At 42.0% G+C, this 20,857-nt stretch overlaps 1 pseudogene; it reads right to left on the minus strand.

Annotated features, from left to right (window-relative positions):
* Positions 1–9,024: 9,024 nt before the first annotated feature.
* LOC147978514 (uncharacterized) overlaps positions 9,025–20,857 on the minus strand; it is an 86,772-nt pseudogene continuing 74,939 nt past the window's right edge.

The raw sequence follows: 20,857 nt of genomic DNA on the forward strand, positions 1-20,857 counted from the left end.
AAAATCAAAAAATATAAATACGTTGGAGACGTATCAAAGGGCCCTAAGAATATCTCTCCATCGTGGGAGGAGCAAATCCCACTCTCGAACTATCTAGTCCCCTGTCAAACTATCCGATATGCCTGTAAGTTGTCGTTATGATCACCGTGTTACATGCGACGTTGAGTAACCCCAAAGCCCACCGTACGGTAAGAAGTGACTACGATACTCGCTTGGTCTAAGGAGCAAATTCACATGCTAACACTTTGTGTTATTACTATTGATTATAGACGATAATACCTAAATTCATAACAGACAAGATTGAGTCGATTGAATATGACCTTCCTTTCAATGTCACAATCTCAATGTTGTTTTAGGACTATGTTACACTTAACGATTTCCTAAGATCTGAAAAACTTTATCACCGAAAACACTTGTGCTAGTCCTAGAGGCAAGACTAGGAACCTTTTATTTTACCATTTATCATTCCGCACGTGCATATGAGTTTTCCACTGAATCATATATTCCAGGATCATAGCAGTTATAAGATAGAATATAAAATCTACAATTATGAATATGAAAATATAATAATACAAATATTATCGCCTCTAGGGCATATTTCCAACAAATACCAATGACACTAAATCATTCTTTGCTAGAAAATGTCATTATTTTGATTTTGTTTAAGTTTTTATTTCATTTTTTCTTTAATAGAAATGACTGTGTCACTAATTCATTCCTTCTTAGGAAACTTCCTTTTTGCGCAAATTTCTCAATTTTATGTTTATTCTTGTTTAGTACAAATAGTGCAAGTTATGTGCAAAATGTTGACAATGGCCTTTGGATATTGTGTGTGTGCATGACATGCATAGGTTGATATGCCTGCTAGATGGAAAGATCGATAACAGCCTTTGGATGCTGGCATATCTACCTGTACTTTGGACTCTGCGTCTGGTCGTCTTCCGTTTTTTGGAATCTCTGCCTGGCCTTTGGACACTAATGGCCTTGCCGTTGGCGTATGCATGAGTAAGTTCTCGCTGATCGTGATGAATGGTCTGGTAGGTTCACTTGTCTTCCTTCAGCTCATGTGGTTTTTGGTGGGTGCAGGGTTTGTCTATCGTTAGTAAATAAACAAGGCAATTACAAATGCAATATGAATATAATTACTTCGAGGCAATTCACCAGAAACTTTCTTCAAATGGTTTGCCTAATTTCTTAATTGTTGTTATCCCGCAATTACGAGATGAGGAATGGTTGGAGCATAAAAAGAAATCTTGGAGTCCATTCACATGCTCAAGCAAATGATCTATCTGTCGCCAAAGAAATCTATATATGGGCAACGATCATCGTCAAGGTAAATAGAAACGCAATGCGACCATATTCGTTCCCAGACAGTCGAGCAAAAAACCTTCAAATAGTTTGCTTAGTTTCCAAGTTGCAGTTGGCCTCTACGACAATGACGCAATGGGGCATCTAATAAAAACTATAGGTAAACAGTAAATCTGGATATCTGGATAGTGCACCCACTAGATTAATTACACATGTAATCGGGCAACACTAAATGCAAATATGTAGTACACTTATCTCTATATAAAATGAGGGCCTATCCTAGCATGATATGGTTAGTCTTATTAATGCTTTAATAAATATACCAATCTTAGAAAATCAATTTTAGCACTTTTTTGGCATGGGAGCGTTCAATATGGTTATCAGATATCACAAGGCCATCCATAAGATTTAGGTTCTTATCCAACAAACGAAATCTACATGTAGATTTGTTGGTTGGAGAGATGTTGTATTTAAGTGTGCTCACCACCATAGCCCATATAAAAAACCAAGTGGTGTAGAAGTCTTGCATAACCAAAGATTGATCAACACACCTGACTAGTGTTCACATCTTCCACAAGAAAGATGGCTAGTTCTAAAGTAATGTGGGTGTTCTGCCTCCTAGCTTTACTGGCCTTCACTTCTTGTTCCTATCATGTACGAGCAGAAGATCATGCCACCAAGGAGAAAAATGAGGTGACGGAGTATTGAAAGAGGTACATATTCAAAAATTACGGTGATCAGTATCCTGACTCCCACAGGAAATGTTTCCAAATAGTAAGAGAATCAAGACACATCCATGCTATATGCCAGAAATTCACGCACGCGGATTTGCATAAGATCAGTCTAGCCAAGTGGGCTCATGTTACATATTGGTGTGGCAACGGATTGCACCCAGGGACTAATTGCGCAGGTGTGTTAATATCATTATATATATATATATATATATATATATATATATATATATATATATTACTAGCATTTTGATATAATTTTCTAGCTTATCTTCATGAAATTAATTACTTATGAGGAACTCAATCTCATATGTAGATTTCATCGTTCCAGATTATAGTGCGCCACCACCTCCAGAATACTCAGCGTAAAGGTGGTCCGGTAAATTAGGAAAGGAGTGTTATGATATGGAGCACCTAGTCTAAGGCAGTCTTAATCCCCCCAAAAAAATAAGCCAGACTTAACGAACAAAGGAAGAGTATGGTATTGATGCTTTATCATGGGACCTCTGCAATAATGTATCATACTTTAAATGATGTGATTAATAAAAGGATTGCCCGCATGTTTTCTTTGTGTTTAGCATGATATTTAGTTGTCCGTCGACATACATGGCTTCAATAGATGACTTTCACTTCTCATAAAATGGAATGCTGAATTAAATCAAAAGTCATGAAAACAAACATAGTTTGTTCTATTCCTAATACTCACTATAATAAACACTAATCAAAATTTTGTGTTTGTCGAGTGTCATAGTCTTTGCCAATATCTATTTTACGGGATATCAGCAGACCACCTATTTGACGAGAACCACACTCGATAAAAGCAAGCACTTGATAGAGTATTTCGTTTGCCGAGAGCTATGAGAAAAATACTCGGCAACCCCAAAACACTCGGCGAGTGCAACTTTTGATGAGAGCTCGCAACATAGTACTCGGCAACTAGGAGCCATGGGGAAAATATCCAGTGATACCGTCCATGAGATGATACCATGCTGCAGAACCATGTGGTGCGTCATATCTGCATGGAATGGACATGATCGATTCGCTAATCTATTTACATATGCTCCCTCGTAACGTTTGTGTTTTGCCCCATGAAAGTACTGTGTCCTTGCAAAATTACAACAGTCTCCACATCTGTCCTCCAGACCCCTGGTTCTCACAACAAATACTTTGAAAATAAACCGGGAAGACCTGGCACATTTCACTCATTCTTACAAAAAAAATCACTGGAATAAAAGCACTTCAAAACATTTGTTTGAAGTTGTACCAATCTATGAATAATTTCAGACAATTTTAATATAGTTCACAATTGTTGTGGCACTGATGTATACAGCCACAACATTTCGTAAAATTATCTAGTATTTCCTCCATCCAAAATAAGTGTCTCAACTTTGTATTAACTTTACTACAAAGCATTGTCGGACCTAGAAATAAAATGGAGGGTGTGCACACTTTAAAAAAAAATTGAAGTCTATTTCAGTTAACTTGCATGGGCCTTAAAAATAAGCTAATTTTTACATGGTGAAAATTTTTTTTTCCAAAAATCTAGGTGTGCCATGGCACACCCCTGGGTATGCCACCGGTACAAAGTTGTACTAAACTTGAGACACTTATTTTGGGACAGAAGGAGTACAAAAATTATCATTTTGAAATAAATTCTGATCAACATCCACCCAGCTTCTCCACTTCCATCCATCCACTACTATTAAGAGATCAAACAAGAACTTTCTTATGCACACCCCATAATTAGCCCCACAACACTGCACCACCCAGTCAGCGCAACACGATTAGTCCCACAAATCTCAATCTAACGGCCGTCTTTAATCTAATAAGGGGTGGTGTGGATTTAGCAATTTCTAATGACTGATCGTACTCGATCAGCTGAGGAGTATTCCAACTACCAGTCCCGTGTTTCCCTACAATCATGCGATCTGATTGGAAACTAAGGAAACTCAATCAAATCAGCTCCCTCGCCCTTGAACTCGGCTTTTGTCTTCCTTGCATCACCACCACGCCGGACGCTGCCCGCCAACACCGTAGCCTCGCAGCACGATCGCCATCGCCGATTGTTGCCGCTCGCAGCGTGGAATCCGTCATCAACGTAGCGGGCACCCAGCAGCCTGCCCTCGCTGCATCGAATCTTTCATCGACGTAGAGGGCGTATAGGAGCCTGCCCTTGCAGCCTGGCATCCGTCCGAGAGATCACCAGTGCAGCCTGCCCCGGCACCCGCGCGGCCGCGCCCACCCTGCACGTCCCCTGAACCAGCCGGTAAAACTAAACAGAAAATGTGCCTAACCAGATTCAGACATAAAGAGATCTAAAGAGAAAGCAGTTGCTTAACAAAGATAGAATACATGACGAACAAGTGATGCAAATAAAGCTGACAAACTAGCATGGCTAAGTACTATTATGAATAGACACCTCCTAATTTTTTTGTTCAGTTCCACCATCTCACAATCCTCTGTGTATTGTTTATGCAAAACTTGGCGTTACTTTTTCGAACCATGCAACTAGCAAGATGGAAATGGACTATTTTCTCCATGTTTTCTTTTCATTCATGACGGAGACTTCTCAAATTAGCCAAAAATGGGGACAGAATATGCAGAGGCATGGGCTGACTTGGACGGCCACGCACCAGATACAGACTGAATTTATTTTCACATGATCCTAAATTGGCATTGCATGACCCTAAGCAGGAAACCAAATTGGAGGATCCATGGGCGACGCCATAGGAATCAAAGGTAGGCTGAGCTGAGCACCGTAGATAGATCTCTTGCACGGGAACCCCAAGTGTAGAGCTAGTAGTCTGATACAAACCTAATAACGAAACAAATCGAACTAGGAGAGGGCCTAGCCACCCAGCGGCAACCCCCTACACAAACTAAACACCAGGCCAACTAAGAGGACATCGCATCAGTTTATTACATTCCATCCAAAAGAGAGAGGGCTAAAAACTCATGAAAAGCAAAATGGCAATATCCGAAGAAGTAGAATCTTCTGCTCCCCGAAGCATCACATTTGTAGCCTTGGTACTCCGAAGCGCCACCCCTGCGAAGCTTTGTAGATTTCACTTGCCATATGTTCGATGTGTCTTGCCCCCAGCATCATCGTTCTTTCCCCTGGGTCCTTTTTATGCAAAACAGCCCAGTCAGCGATCCAGTTGCACATTCTTTTGACGATCCCAATCGGGTCGTTTATGATTTTCCTGAAAAATACAATATCATTCCTACTATTCCAAATTGCCCACAGTAAAGTAGAGGTACCAGTCAAAACCATTTTCTTATCATTTTTGTTGAATTTATTTAACCCGCTTCCAAAGCAATCATTTAGATCTTTTGGAATAAGTTTAAGGTTAAAAGCACACCCAACCAGGTTCCAAATGAGTCTAGCAACAGAACAAGAGAAGAATAGGTGACCTATATTCTCATCTTCCCCACACAGCACACAATGTTTGTCTCCTTTTGAGCCCCTTTTCAGTAAATTGTCTGTGGTTAGAATACTTTTTTTTATTCAGTAGCCAAAGAAAAACTTAATTTTCGCAGGCACTTTCACCTTCCACAGAAATTTCTGTGGAAAGCCAACATCAGATTTAACAAGATGCAAGTATAAACATTTCACGGAAAATTTTCTGTTTGTCGTCAACATCGACATGGGCTTATCCCTCCCTCCATACATTATTATTTCCTCACACCTCCTTTTTAAGCTGTCCTAGAGATTTTGAGAGTCCCCAAAAATTGTTATTCTAAAAGACATAGCCCCCACCCCCTATCTATCACTTCCCTGATAGTGATCTCCCTGTCATTACTAATGAAATAGAGTGAGGGGTAAGCCTCCTTCAGGGATTTATCATCCACCCACCAGTCTTCCCGGAATCTAGTATTTCTACCATCACCAAGTTTTTTCTTTATGTGAGGGTAAACCTGCCCCCTAATTTTAAGAAGGCTAGACCAGAATTGTGAGTACCCCTTCTTGTATTTGACACCAGAAAGGCATTTGTCTTTGAGGTATTAAGATTTAATAATATATTGCCAAATTTCAACTTCATCTTCAAGTTTCCAAATCCATTTAGCAAGCAAAGCAATATTGAAATTCTCAAGATTTGTTATTCCTAGCCCACCTTGTTGTTTTGGAAGACAACAAGTTTTCCTCTTAACTAAGTGATACTTCTTCTTATCTTCCTCGGCTTGCCACACTAATATGGATCTGTAATAGTCCACTTTTTTCCTAACTCCAGCAGGGAGTAGGTAAAAAGACATCATATAAATGGGGATATTTGTTAGGCAGGATTGTACCAGTGCAACTCTACCAGCTATATTGAGTAGTCTGCCCTACCAGCCGGCACATCTTTTTCAATTTTTTCAGTCACATTCCTCCACATTTTATTTCTAATTCTTTTATTTTGCACTGATAAACCTAAATATTTCAAAGGCATTCCCCCAAGGGCACATGTGAAGATCTCTTGGTATAAATTCCTCTTACTTTTGGCTTCCCCAAAGAGATAGATGTCACTTATGAAAATTTATTGTCAAACCTGACATTTGTTCAAAGGTAGTCAGTATGAATTTTGAATATGTCTAGCTGATTCCTCATCATCCAGTATCAGGAATATAGTATCATCGGCATATTGCAACATGTTCACCCCATTCTCATGAATGTTGGTAAGTACCCCTGTAATTTATCCTTCAGTTTTAGCTTTATCCGTTATCATAGCCAGGGCATCTACAACTAGATCAAATAAAAGAGGGGAGAGAGAAGCTCCTTGCCTAAGCCCTTTGAAAGTTTTTAAAAAATGTCCCACACTGTCATAAACTTTCACCCCCACCTGACGCCCCCCCCCCCCCCTCATGGTGTGTGTCACCCAATCACACCACTTATCAGGGAAGTTTTTCAACCTGAGCATTTTGTGAACAAAAGGCCACTTAATTTTGTCATATGCTTTTTCAAAACCAAGTTTGAACAACATAGCATTATGTTTTTTTGTATGAATTTAATTTAGAGCATCATGCAAAATAACCACCCCTTCCATGATATATCTACCTTTGACGAAGGCAGTTTGTATGGGTGGGATTATAGAGTTAACCACTTTGCTAAGTCTATTCATCAAGACTTTAGTAATGATTTTGGAACTAACATTTAACAGGCAGATAGGCCTGAATTTTCAAAAAAAAAATAGCATCCTTAACTTTAGGGACTAGATTAATAATCCCATAGTTAAGTCTACCCTTCCATTGTGAAAATCACCTAGTATCCTTTTTCAGATCATTTTTAGCCATATCCCAAAAGTTCTGATAAATTTCAATAGCAAATCCATCTGGTCCTGGACTTTTATTCTTTTCCATAGAGAATACAACCTCTTTAATCTCATCCATAGAGAAGGTTTTAATCAGCTCTTCTTGTGCCTGGGGAGAAATCCCCTCAACCCCTTGAATGTTAAGGTTTATGTTGGAAGTCTCAACTTGTCCAAACAATTTTTTGTAAAATTAAGTAATGTAATCCATAAGCTCTTTTTCCCCCTCAATCACTTTCCCATATTGTTCCAAATTAATAATTCTATTTTTTTTCTCGTCCTCCCATTCACCTTAGCATGATAATACCTAGTGTTGGAATCCCCCTCTTTAATTTCTCTGTCTTTATATCTCTGCAGCCATTTAATTTCTTCCAGGTTAAGTAACTCCTTTAATTCTCTCCTTAGCTCTTTTTGAATGTCTCTCTCATGAGCATTAATACCTCTCGATTCAGCATTCTTGTCCATTACATCCAACATAGCCAATAATTCCATTTTTCTTTTTCTATACATGGCATTTGCATTTGAAACCCAACCTTTAATTTTTTGTCTGATATTCCTAAGCTTTTTTTGCTATGTGTCCTTGCTGGACCCATTGCAATTAACCTCCCAATTTTTCTCAACAAATTCTTTAAATCCTTCCATATGCATCCACACGTTTTCAAATCTGAAAATGGATGGAGCAGTTCTTTGTTCCCCTAAGTCCAACAATAAAGGGGTATGATTAGAAATCTCCCTTTCCAGTGCAGTAACCATGGTCATAGGGTGTTTATCTTCCCAATGTTGGCATATCAATATTCTGTCTAGCTTTCCATAAGTAGGTTCTGGCAGATTATTTGCCCAACTATATTTCCACCCACTTATAGGAATATTTCTAAGCCCAACATGTTCTGTTATAGCATTTAACACAAAACTGACATAGTCAGTACCCCCTGGTTTGTTTTTCTCAGAGCTATTTCTGATGATAATGAAATCCCCTCCAATGACACAAGGAAGAGGGTTATCTTGATATAATCTGGATAATTCAGCTAGAAAGGTTGTGTTTCCCTCTTTTGGGGCATCGCCATACACAGTCACTAGATTCCGGCTAAATTTAGTTTTTTTATCAAATAAGAGCATCCTTACAAAGTAAGTCCCTTTTTCTCCTTGAAGTAGATCAAAGTTCTCACTATTAATCCCAACTAGGATACCACCAGATTTTCCCCTAGGGACAATCCATTCCCAGACTAAAAAAATTCCTCCAAAAGGTTATGGAGTCCATTTTTGGAATAGTCTCCTTTAATAGTTTCTTGTAATCCCACAAAATCCAAGTCTTTCTCTACAATAGTTTCTCTAATAAAATTTCTTTTAATGTCCTGTTTAATCCCTCTAACATTCCAAAACATACCTATCATTGTTTCTTTTTTGTTTTCTTATCCCCCCCTATTGATATGGCATGCTTCCCAGCACTATTTGCTGAGGTGCCAATCTTTTTTTCCTATTGCTAGAGAAAATCTTTTTCAGATTATCATAGTAATCCAGTTCTAATTTTGTGTCAGAATGGTCATCTCCAGAACATAAATCTTCCAATACAGCATCACCAATGTCAATAGGACTTGGTGAGCTTTTTGTTTTTGTCTCATCTTCTTGGTTTTTAATGTTTTGGAGATATAAATCGCTTCTAGCCTATTCCATATTGGCAATCAGGTCTAGATTTTGATTAACTAGATCAATAGTGCATCCAAGTTCAACGCCCACATTTTTGCCATGTCAAATAAGGACATTATTTCATCTAAAATGGTAGGAGACTTACCATAATTGTCTTTGTCAGTAGCCCTTTCCTTGGCCAAATCTTCAATCCTAGCATCTTTTTATCCAAGTTCCTGTCACTTCTTCTAGTAGGCCCATCTTTGTCCTTATCCTTGTCCTTCTCCTTGTCATTTTTAGTATTAATGCCCAATTTGGATCCCAGAGACTCCACAGAATCCTGGCTGGCATTGTAATCCACTGGTTCAGTGTAGTTGTCTTCTATCAGTGGATCCTGTGGGGTGTCTTTGTCATAATCATTTTTTTCTCCAAGAACCTCCACAGTCAGTTCTTTTTCATCCCATAACTCAATCTTCTCCATGCACTTTTCTATCAGTTCTTGTTGATTCTTGATCATGTCCACCATTTTATTTTTCTCTTCCTCCCAGGAATTATGCTTTTTGTCCTCTACTGCCCTCCAAGCTTCCTGTCTACATTTATTTTCTTCCATTTCCTGTAGCTTTTGTAGCACTTTTTCTAGCTCAGCTTCCACTTTTTCCATCATTCCAACCTCAGCCAAATATTCTTTCTGGATATTAAGAATTTCCTCATCATTGTTTTCTCATTTCCTCAAATTTTGAGTCCCACACTGCCCAAGAAATGTTTTCCTTGCTCCCCTAGCATCCACTCCACCAATTTTGATTTTCGTTCTCATGTCATCTGAGTCTGCATCCTTGTTTGTCTCAACATCTTCATGTTTTCTTTTGTCCTCATACCATGTAACACCCTCGATGCGGCTATATCTCCCACATGTCGAAGCACGACTTAGAGGCATAACCGCATTGAAAGCAATGTCGCAAGTGAGGTAATCTTCGCAAACAACCCATGTACATAAATAAGGGGGAAAGATACATAGTTGGCTTACACTCGCCACATCACACAATTACATAAATAAGTCATTACATTCATCCAATACACTCAAGGTCCGACTACGGAACCAAAATAAAGATCAACCCCCAAATGCGACAAAGTCTCCGATCGCCCCAACTGGGCACCACTATTGATCATTTGGGAAAGACACGTAGTAACGGCGAGAGTCTTCATCGAACTCCCACTTAAGCTCGGTCATATCATCTGGAGCGGTATCATCGGTCCCTGTATCTGGTTTTGGAAGGAATTTGTGAGTCACGGGGACTCAGTAATCTTAGACCCTCGCGATCAAGACTATTTAAGCTTATAGGTAAGGTAAAGGTATGATGGTGGAGCTGCAGCAAGCGACTAGCATATATGGTGGCTAACATATTCACAAAAGAGAGCGAGAAGAGAAGGCAAAAGCACGGTCGAACAACTATGATCAAGAAGTGATCCTAGAACAACCTACGTCAAGCATTACTTCAACACCGTGTTCACTTTCCAGACTCCGCCGAGAAGAGACCATCACGGTTACACACGCGGTTGGTGCATTTTAATTAAGTTAAGTTTCATGTTATCTACAACCGGACATTAACAAATTCCCATCTGCTCATAACCACGGGCACGGCTTTCGAAAGTTTAAATCCCTGCAGGGGAGTCCCAACTTAGCCCATCACAAGCTCTCACGGTCAACGAAGGATATTCCTTCTCCCAAGATAATCCGATCAGACTCAGCATCCCGGTTACAAGACATCCTCAACAATGGTAAAACAAGTCTAGCAACACTGCCCGAATGTGCCGACAAATCCCGATAGGAGCTGCACATATCTTGTTCTCAGGGCACACTTAGATTGTCCAAACTTCCGGTAGGCCAGCCCAGAGTTGCCCCTGGTGGCCACCGGCGGCTGACAAGGTGGACCAACACTCAGAAGAGCACTGGCCCGGGGGGTTTAATAAAGATGACCCTTGGGCTCCGGAAACCCAATGGAAAAAGAGGCTAGGTGGAAAATGGTAAAACCAAGGTTGGGCATTGCTGGAGGAGTTTTATTCAAGGCTAACTGTTAAGGGGTTCCTATTATAACCCAACCGTGTAAGGAACGCAAAAATCCGGGAACATAACACCGATATGACGGAAACTAGGGCGGCAAGAGTGGAACAAAACACCAGGCCTAAGGCCGAGCCTTCCACCCTTTACCAAGTATATAGGTGCATTAAGATAAACAAGATAATATTATGATATCCCAACAATAAACAAGTTCCAACAAGGAACAATCTCCAATCTTCACCTGCAACTAGCAATGCTATAAGAGGGGCTGAGCAAAGCGGTAACATAGCCAAACAATGGTTTGCTAGGACATGGTGGGTTAGAGGTTTGACATGGCAATATGGGAGGCATGATAAGCGAGTGGTAGGTATCGTAGCATAGGCATAGCAAAAGAGCGAGCATCTAGCAAGCAAAGATAGAAGTGATTTCGAGGGTATGGTCATCTTGCCTGCAAAGTTCTCAGAGTTGCCTTGATCCTCGTAGGCATACTCAACGGGCTCCTCATTCACATACTCGTCTCCCGGCTCTACCCAAGCAAGAACAACAAGCAAAAGGAACACAATCAACCACGTGCAATGCTCAGGTAACACGATGCAAACATGGTATGATATGCGGGATGCGATATGTGATGCATATGCATGATTTGGAAAAGAAAGATTGAACAAGGCCTCAACTTGGAAAACCAAGAGTGCCACTGGAAAGAGGAGTTGATTTTGGTTGAAATCGATACAAAGATCACCGGAATCGGATGCACAGTTTGGAAATGGCAAGCAAAACAAATATGGCACCGGTCTGCGATTAACAGCAAGTAGCCTTCTAAATGCATCAAGATAATTAAGCTACTGCACCCAAACATGGCAAAAAAATACATGGCAGGGATCCACTCATGATTCTTGACAAAAGATGAACACTGAGCTACGGCTAAATCACTCATTAACAGGTTCAAACAAGTATGGCAAAAGTGCAAAAGATAACAGGTTTCAGACTTTGTGAAATTAACAGCATGTCAGGAATTTATCATCAGGAAGCAATGTTTAGAGCACGATAACTACATGCTACAGGAACATATCATGGCAAAGCAAGGCATGGTATGAAGCTACTCTAAGCATATAACAAAAGTCCCTTAGTGACCATAAGCCAAAAGGGGTCAGAAAATACAATTGCAAACATGCGAACATAGTAAAAACATAAATAGATTCAGACTTGGTGAAAAACTGGAGCATGCAAAACAGATTAACAAGTAGGCATGTTTACGAGCTCGATGCACTCACTGCTAGGCATTGCATGACAAACTAAGTATACACCCAGAAAATATACATGGCATAGAAGCTAGACATGGCAAGAACAACAACATAGCATGCACGGATCAACAACAACAAGCTCGGCAAAATTGCTAAACATGTTAACAATCTGCCAGGAACATTTTATAGCAAAAGTAGAGCTTGATTGACTCAAGCTAGGGTGCTCCATAATTGCAAACAAAGATATGGATGGATAGATCACAACATTATCTACAAAACATCCTTACTGATCATCCTCAAAAGAGGCACGGATCACTAGGAAACAACATGAACATATGGCATAAAAATTACAGCAGGACAAGGACTTGGTGAGATTCGAAGTCCCTGAAATCAGCATCATTGAGTAAGCTACTTTGCATGCTTGTGCTAGTCACCACAAAGATCACAAAAATACATGGCATACACCCCTGTAAAGATGGCATGGCATATTTCAAAACACATGTAGAGCTCAGGATCATAGGATGCATACATTAATCATGGCAAAAACGACAAAATGCCATTTGCTGAAAAAGATCTGACATAATCATCACATAGCCCTCTTGCAACAACATTTCAGACATCAAGATGAACTCAAATGAAAATGATGCAATGTGATGAAATGATGTACTCGTCGATACGAACATTTTGATATTCTACATGCACGAATCGAAGCTACGATGTGGAAGTTATGGCATGTCAAAGAATGCAAAAATAATTAGGGTTAGGGACGAAAAGTCAACCCCGAGATGAATATGGATCTGGATCTGGTGTGCACGCGGCCCGAGGTTCAACGACGCAAGCTCGTCGGAGAGTCGCCGGACTTGTCGTTTCGAGGAGGAGGAAGGAGAGGGAGCCGGATCTAGGGCGCGGCTCGCCAGAGCTCGCCGGCGGGAGCTGTGGGGTGGCCGCGGCTGTAAGGAGGCGGCGGCCCGGTGCGGATGGTGGCGGGATCGGGTCGCCGGCGACAAGGCTCGTCAGCGAGGTCGGAGAAGTGTGGCGGCGGTCGGAGCGCCGGCGATGAAGGCGAAGGCGGCGCGCTGCAGGAGGAGAGGGGCGGCGGGCGCGGACGCCTCTGGCCCGGTAGGCGGCTCGGGCGGGCCTCCCGCGGGCTCGCCGGGCCGGAGGAGAGAGAGACTCGGTGCGGGACAGGTGGCGTGAGGCGGTTGGCCGCGGCGGTGTGTCCGGTGCCGGCGGACAATGTCCGGCGCGCTGAGGATGAAGGGGACTAGGGTTAGGGGCGAAATGGACCCGGGATTGAAATGGAGGGGTCTATTTATAGAGATAGAGGGAGCTAGGGAGCTCCAAACGGTGGGGTTTGCGGCCACGCGACCGTGATCGAACGATCTAGATGATAGAAGGGGTTTAGGTGGGTTTTGGGCCACTTTGGAAGGGTGTTGGGCTGCAACACACACGAGGGCTTTTCGGTCCCTCGGTTAAACGTTGGAGTATCAAACGAAGTCCAAATGGTACAAAACTTGACACACAGTCTACCGGTTGTAAACCAAGGCCGCATGACAAGTCTCGGTCCAATCCAAAAAAAATTAACGCTCGCACACTAAAAGAGGTAGAAAGGGACACCGGAGGACATAGGAGCGCCGGAATGCAAAACGGACAACAGGGAAAATGCTCGGATGCATGAGACGAACACGTATGCAAATGCAATGCACATGATGACATGATATGAGATGCATGACAAAGACCAAACACATGGAGACAAAAACCCAACAACGACGAAATAACATAACTTAGTGCCGGAAATGGCAAGAGTTGGAGTACAAATAAGGTAAATTACATCCGGGGTGTTACAACACTCCACCACTACGAAAGGATCTCGTCCCGAGATCTAGGACTGGAAAAACTCCGGGTACTCAGAACGGAGGTGATCCTCGCGTTCCCAGGTGGCTTCACGGTCGGAATGATGTGACCACTTGACTTTTCAGGAATTTGATTGACTTGTTGTGAGTCTTGCGCTCAGTTTCTTCAAGAATAGCAACTGGGTACTCACGATAAGACAGGTCTTCTTGGAGATCAATGTCTTCGAAGTTGACGGTGCAGTCAGGAGTCTTGAAACACTTGCGGAGTTGAGACACGTGAAACACGTCGTGCACGTTTGCAAAGTTGGAGGGAAGCTCAAGTTGATAGGCGAGATCGCATCTCTTGCTGACGATCTTGAAAGGACCCACGTATCTAGGGGCAAGCTTCCCTTTGATACCGAAGCGACGAGTACCTTTCATTGGAGAGACGCAGAGGTAGACATGGTCTCCGATCTCGAAAGCCAAGTCACGATGTTTACCATCATAGTAACTCTTTTGGCGCGATTGTGCGGCTTTGAGATTATCGCGAATGACTTTGCACATCTCTTCTGCCTCTATGATCAAGTCATTGCCAAGAAGTTGAAGTTCACCAGTCTTTGACCAGTTAAGAGGAGTACGGCACTTCCTGCCATAGAGAATTTCAAATGGGGCCTTGCCCGAACTCGCTTAGAAGCTGTTGTTGTAGGAGAACTCGGCATATGGAAGACAATCTTCCCACTTCATACCGAAAGAGATGACGCAAGCCCTGAGCATATCTTCAAGAATCTGATTAACACGCTTGACTTGGCCACTAGTTTGAGGATGAAAAGCTGTGCTGAAACGGATGTTGGTGCCCATGGCCTTCTGAAAAGAATCCCAAAACTTGGAGGTAAAGATGCTACCATGATCTGAAGAAATCAACTGCGGAATGCCGTGCGGAGAGACAATCCGAGAGGTATATAGCTCTGCCAATTAAGCTGATGTGATAGATTCTTTGATAGGAAGGAAATGAGCCACTTTAGTGAGTTTGTCGATGACAACGAAGATAGCATCATTGCCATGCTTGGACTTTGGAAACCCAGTCACGAAGTCCATCTCAATATGGTCAAACTTCCATTCCGGAATGGCAAGAGGTTGGAGGAGGCCAGCTGGTCGTTGGTGTTCTGCCTTCACTCTTCTGCAGACATCACATTCATTCACGAACTGAGCAATCTCGCGCTTCATTCGAGTCCACCAATACGACTGCTTGAGATCATGGTACATCTTTGTACTTCCAGGGTGGATAGAGAGGAGTGAATTGTGAGCCTCGTTCATAATGACTTTACGAAGGTCACCTTTAGGCACAACAATGCGATCCTCGAAGAATAAAGTATCCTTGTCATCAAGGCGATAGCACTTGTACTTGGGTTGACTCTTGGCAATCCCAATCTTCACCTTCTTCACCATAGCATCAAGAAGTTGAGCCTCGCGAATCTGATCTTCCAAAGTAGGAGAGACTTGGAGGTTGGCGAGAAATCCTTGAGGAACAACTTGCAGATTGAGTTTGCGGAAAGCTTCACAAATCTTGGGTTGGTAAGGCTTGAGAATCAAACTGTTGCAGTAAGCCTTCCTTCTCAATGCGTCAGCAATTACATTAGCATTGCCTGGAGTATATTCGATACTCGGATTATACTCTTGAATTATTTCAACCCAACGAGTCTGCCTGAGGTTGAGATTAGGCTGAGTGAAGATGTACTTGAGACTCTTGTGGTCAGTGAAGATGTCCACTTTTCTTCCCAATAAGAGATGTCTCCAAGTTAAAAGAGCATGCACAACTGCCGCCAACTCGAGGTCATGAGTGGGGTAGTTCTTTTCATTGGGCTTCAACTGGCGAGAGGTATAATCCACAACTTTCTTCTCTTCCATCAACACTGCACCAAGACCTTGAAGGGAAGCATCACAGAAGACCTCGAACGGTTTGGATTCATCAGGAGGAGTCAGAACTGGAGCAGTGACTAACTTCTCTTTCAGGGTTTTGAAAGCGATGTCACATTCAGGAGACCAGACGTACTTCACGTGCTGCTGGAGAAGGTTGGAAAGAGGCTTCGCGATCTTTGAAAAGTTCTCAATGAACCTTCGACAATAGCTTGCGAGCCCAAGGAAGCTGAGGAGTTGCTTCACATTCTGTGGTGGTTCCCAATTAACAATTGTAGACAGCTTCTCAGGATTCATAGCAATGCCCTTGGCAGAGATGATATGCCCAAGGCAGAGAAGCTCATCGAGCCAAAACTCGCACATTGAAAACTTGGCATAGAACTGATGTTCTCTGAGCTTATCCAGCACCAAACGCAAGTGCTTGGCATGATCCTCCTTGTTCTTGGAAAAGACCAAAATGTCATCGAGGTAGACCAAGATGAAGTCATTTGTGTAGGGGTTGAAGATGAAGTTCATCATGCAAGAGAAAGTTGGCGGAGCGTTGACGAGGCCAAAAGACATGACAGTGTATTCATATGAACAATAGCTTGTTCTGAATGCTGTCTTGGGGATATCTTGCTCACGAATGCGAATCTGATGATAGCCCATACGGAGATCAAGCTTGGAGAATACTTGAGCACCTTTGAGTTGTTCAAACAGCTCATTGATGTTGGGAAGTGGGTACTTGTTCTTTATAGTCTTCTTGTTCAGTGGACGGTAGTCGACACAGAGTCGGTTCGTTCCATCCTTCTTCTTCACAAAAAGAACACCACAACCCCATGGAGAAGAACTTGGTCGGATGAGACCCATACGCTCTTGAATATCGAGTTGTTTCTTCAGCTCCTTCAACTCTTCAGGTCCAAGTTTGTAAGGACGTTTGCAAATAGGTTCCGTGCCAGGCTCAAGATCGATGACGAATTCAACTGGCCGGTGCGGAGGCATTCCTGGAAGCTCTTCTGGAAAGACGTCTTGATATTCGCAAACGACTGGAATTTGAGAGATGGCATCCAGCTCGCCCTTCTCATTGAGAGAAAACAGACGGATGGTATTATCTCGAGCGGCAAAGACGATTACATCCTCAGACGAATGAGTCAATTGAATCTGCCTGGCTGCACAATCAAGCTGAGCCTTGTGCTTAGAAAGCCAGTCCATTCCGAGAATAAAATCAATATCCGAGTTACCAAGGACCATTGGAGAAGCCAGAAACTTGAAGTCGCCCATCATGATAGAAATATCCGGAACCATGTAGTTTGCGAGCAAGCATTTACCCGGTGAGACAACTGATAACTGCCTAGGCAAATCTTGGAAAGGCAACTCATGCTTAGATGCAAAAGGTCTCGAGATGAAACAATGCGATGCACCAGTGTCAAAGAGAACTTTTGCAGGAACATCGTTAACAGGAAAGTTACCCATGATGACATCTGACGAGTCCTCTGCCTAAGCTGCATTCATCAAGTTGACCTTGGCGTGCTAGGGGTTATGCTTGACCACTGCATTGCTAGCAGATCTCATAGGAGGAGGAGGAGGAATACGCCTCTGATTGAAGCATTTGTTGGCATAGTGACCCTTCTGCTGACACTTGTTGCATGTGACCTCCAAGAGCGGACGGTGATACGGAGCACTTGATCTTGGAGCTTGAGACGAAGTCTTGTTCTGAAAGCCTGGGTTGGGTGGGTGGGAAGATCCACTGCCACCTTTGCTCTTCTACTGATAAGGCTGATGGAACAGAGGAGGAGGAAGCCAATACTTTTGCTGCTTAGCCACTTGAGTCAAGGAAGAAGGAGTAGCATCTCTGACTCGCTTCTTGGAAGCATCGCACTTGAGTTGAGCAGTCTCTTGTTTCAGTTCCATGTTGTAAAACTCATCGTACTTCTAAGGCTCGAAAAGCATGAGAGCAAGTTGAAGGTCTTCTCTGAGGCCACCCCTGAACTGATAAATCATGCTCTTCTCATCAGGGACGTCTTGCTTAGCGAAATGGGCGAGCTTCTGAAACATGATGTTGTACTGGTAAACAGACAAACTGCCTTGCTTCAGGTTGCGGAATTCCTCACGCTTGCTTTCAACAACACTCTGAGGAATGTGATGAGCTTTGAAGTCTTGACGGAATTCATACCAGGTAATCACACGGCCTCCTCTGGAATCTTTATATTGCTGAAACCATTCTGCAGCTTGGTCTTTGAGTTGGAAGGAGGCAAACTTGACAAAGTCCTCATGCCTGATGTTACTGCACTCGAAATGATTGCATATATCCACGAGCCAATCATCAGCGTCTGAGGCCTCGACACATTTGCTGAAGGTCTTTGGCTGGTTAGCAAGGAACTGGTTGAGTGTAGCAAACTAATTTTGATTGTTGCCATGGCCTTGGTTGCGCTCTTGCAGAATTTGCATGATCAGTTGCGTGTTTGCATTGGTAGCGGCCATCACAGCTTGCCATGCCTCCGGAGGTGGAGGTGGAGGTGGCGGATCCTGATTCTGATTCTGACCCTTAGCAGGAGCCATCCTGAAGAGGGTGATCCGTTAGCATCTTGACAGACAAATATTCAAGCTGAATCAAACGGGTTGAAATTGCAACATATAGTCTTCACATCCGAACAAAATTAACGAATGCATTCCAATTGAAATGGTCACATTTCCATAAATTGAGAAGCCACTTAGATAGAGGTAGAAGAATAAAACAACAAGGTACAGACAAGAACAAATACTTGGTGAGGATTACCCAATCCCAAACCAAATATCCATGGAAGAAGAACTAGAGCTACAAGAATTCCCACCTATGAAACTCCCGAACCTTTCCGGTTATGCAATCAGGTGTTGGGGATACAGGGGAAGCATAATATCTCACCCAAAGCTAGAAAATCCTACATCCAGCTGTATCCATCCTTCAACACATAACCAAGAAACCTTCGGAAATCATTTACCTCAACCTTCAAAAAGCATCCGTTATATGAGTTATGGAAATACTCCCGAACTCCCGCCCCAGTACTGGCTGGCGTCGAGGTTATCTCACCAACAACTACATAAAAGAGATTTTCGATGTCGGCGAAACTCAGGTATTCCAGAATCTCAACGATAAAATTGTGATGATAACACCTCGGAGCTCAACTCCCCGGGACACTGCCACAAACCCTAAATGTCAGGAGGCACCAAGAACAATGTTCTCATCACAAAACCATCAAAACGATTCCAAGTATTCGAAATAGTAAGATTGCTACAGACTGTTCTGTTTTGACAAATTCTGTTTTCTTTGTGTTGTGTGCTTATTTTGATGGCTCTATGGTTTTCTTTGATGGGTTTTTGTCATAGATAAGTTGTAATATTGTAGATATAATACAAAAACAAAATATGAATTGGTTTGATACAACACTTATAGTAATGGTTTATTATTCTTATACTAACGGATCTCACGAAGGCTTTGTTGAGTTTTGTGTGATTGAAGTTTTTAAGTTTTGGGTTATCTTACAATGGATGAAGGAAGGATGTAAGAGACTAAGATTGGGGATGCCCCGACATCCCAAGCTATTATCCAAGAATGAGCAACCAACTAAGCTTGGGGATGCCCCCGAGTGGCATCCCCACTTTTTTCCAACAACTATCGGTATTTTACGCGAGACTATATTTTTATTCGTCACATGATATGTGTTTTGCTTGGAGCGTCTTGTATGATATGTGTCTTTGCTTGTTTTATTTTGTGCTTTAAGTTATCAATCCTTGCTGGAAACACCTATTTGAGAGAGCCAAAATTATGTCATGACTTGTTAGAATTTCTCTCTATGCTTCACTTGAATATTTTATGAGCTAGGACTTGCGCTAGTGCTTCCCTTATATATTTTTGAGCACGGTGTGCTTTGTTATTTTTGAAGAAATGCTCTCTTGCTTCACTGAGATTTGTTTGAGAGTTAGTAAAACTTTGAAGAAATTCTCTCTTGCTTCACTTAAATTATTTTGAGAGAAAGAAATTTGTTATGCTCATGATCTTCACTTATATTTGGTTGAGCTTATGAAAAGCAACACATGAAAATTAGTGCCAAAGTGATAGATATCCAAGAAGGATAAAGAAAAAGAAAATTTCATGAAGATCATTGGACAAAATAAACTTGATTCTTAGTAATAGTTTTGAGATATGATGATATGATATGTGAGTTATGTTGATGAGTAATTATGCTTTAGTAGGAATATTGGTGTTAAGGTTTGTGATTCCCTATTGATACGCCTCCGTCGTATCTACTTTTCCAAACATGTTTGCCCTTGTTTTGGACTCTAACTTGCATGATTTGAATGGAACTAACCCGGACTGACGCTATTTTCAGCAAAACTGCCATGGTGCTATTTTTTGCAGAAATAAAAGTTCTCGGAATGACCTTAAAATCAATGGAGAATTATTTTGGAATATATAAAAAATACTGAATAAGAATCCACGTCAGGGGGGGCCTCCACCTGTCCAACTGGAGCATGCAAAACAGATTAACAAGTAGGCATGTTTACGAGCTCGATGCACTCACTACGAGGCATTGCATGACAAACTAAGTATGCACCCAAAAAATATACATGGCATAGAAGCTATACATGGCAAGAACAACAACATAGCATGCACGGATCAACAACAACAAGCTCGGCAAAATTGCTAAACATGTTAACAATCTGCCAGGAACATTTTATAGCAAAAGTAGAGCTCGATTGACTCAAGCTAGGGTGCTCCATAATTGCAAACGAACATATGGATGGATAGATCACAACATTATCTACAAAACATCCTTACTGATCATCCTCAAAAGAGGCACGGATCACTAGGAAACAACATGAACATATGGCATAAAAATTACAGCAGGAC

This window comes from Triticum urartu, chromosome 3A (genome assembly GCF_056163025.1).
Source record: "Triticum urartu cultivar PI428250 chromosome 3A, HENAU_Tu73, whole genome shotgun sequence".
NCBI lineage: Eukaryota > Viridiplantae > Streptophyta > Magnoliopsida > Poales > Poaceae > Triticum > Triticum urartu.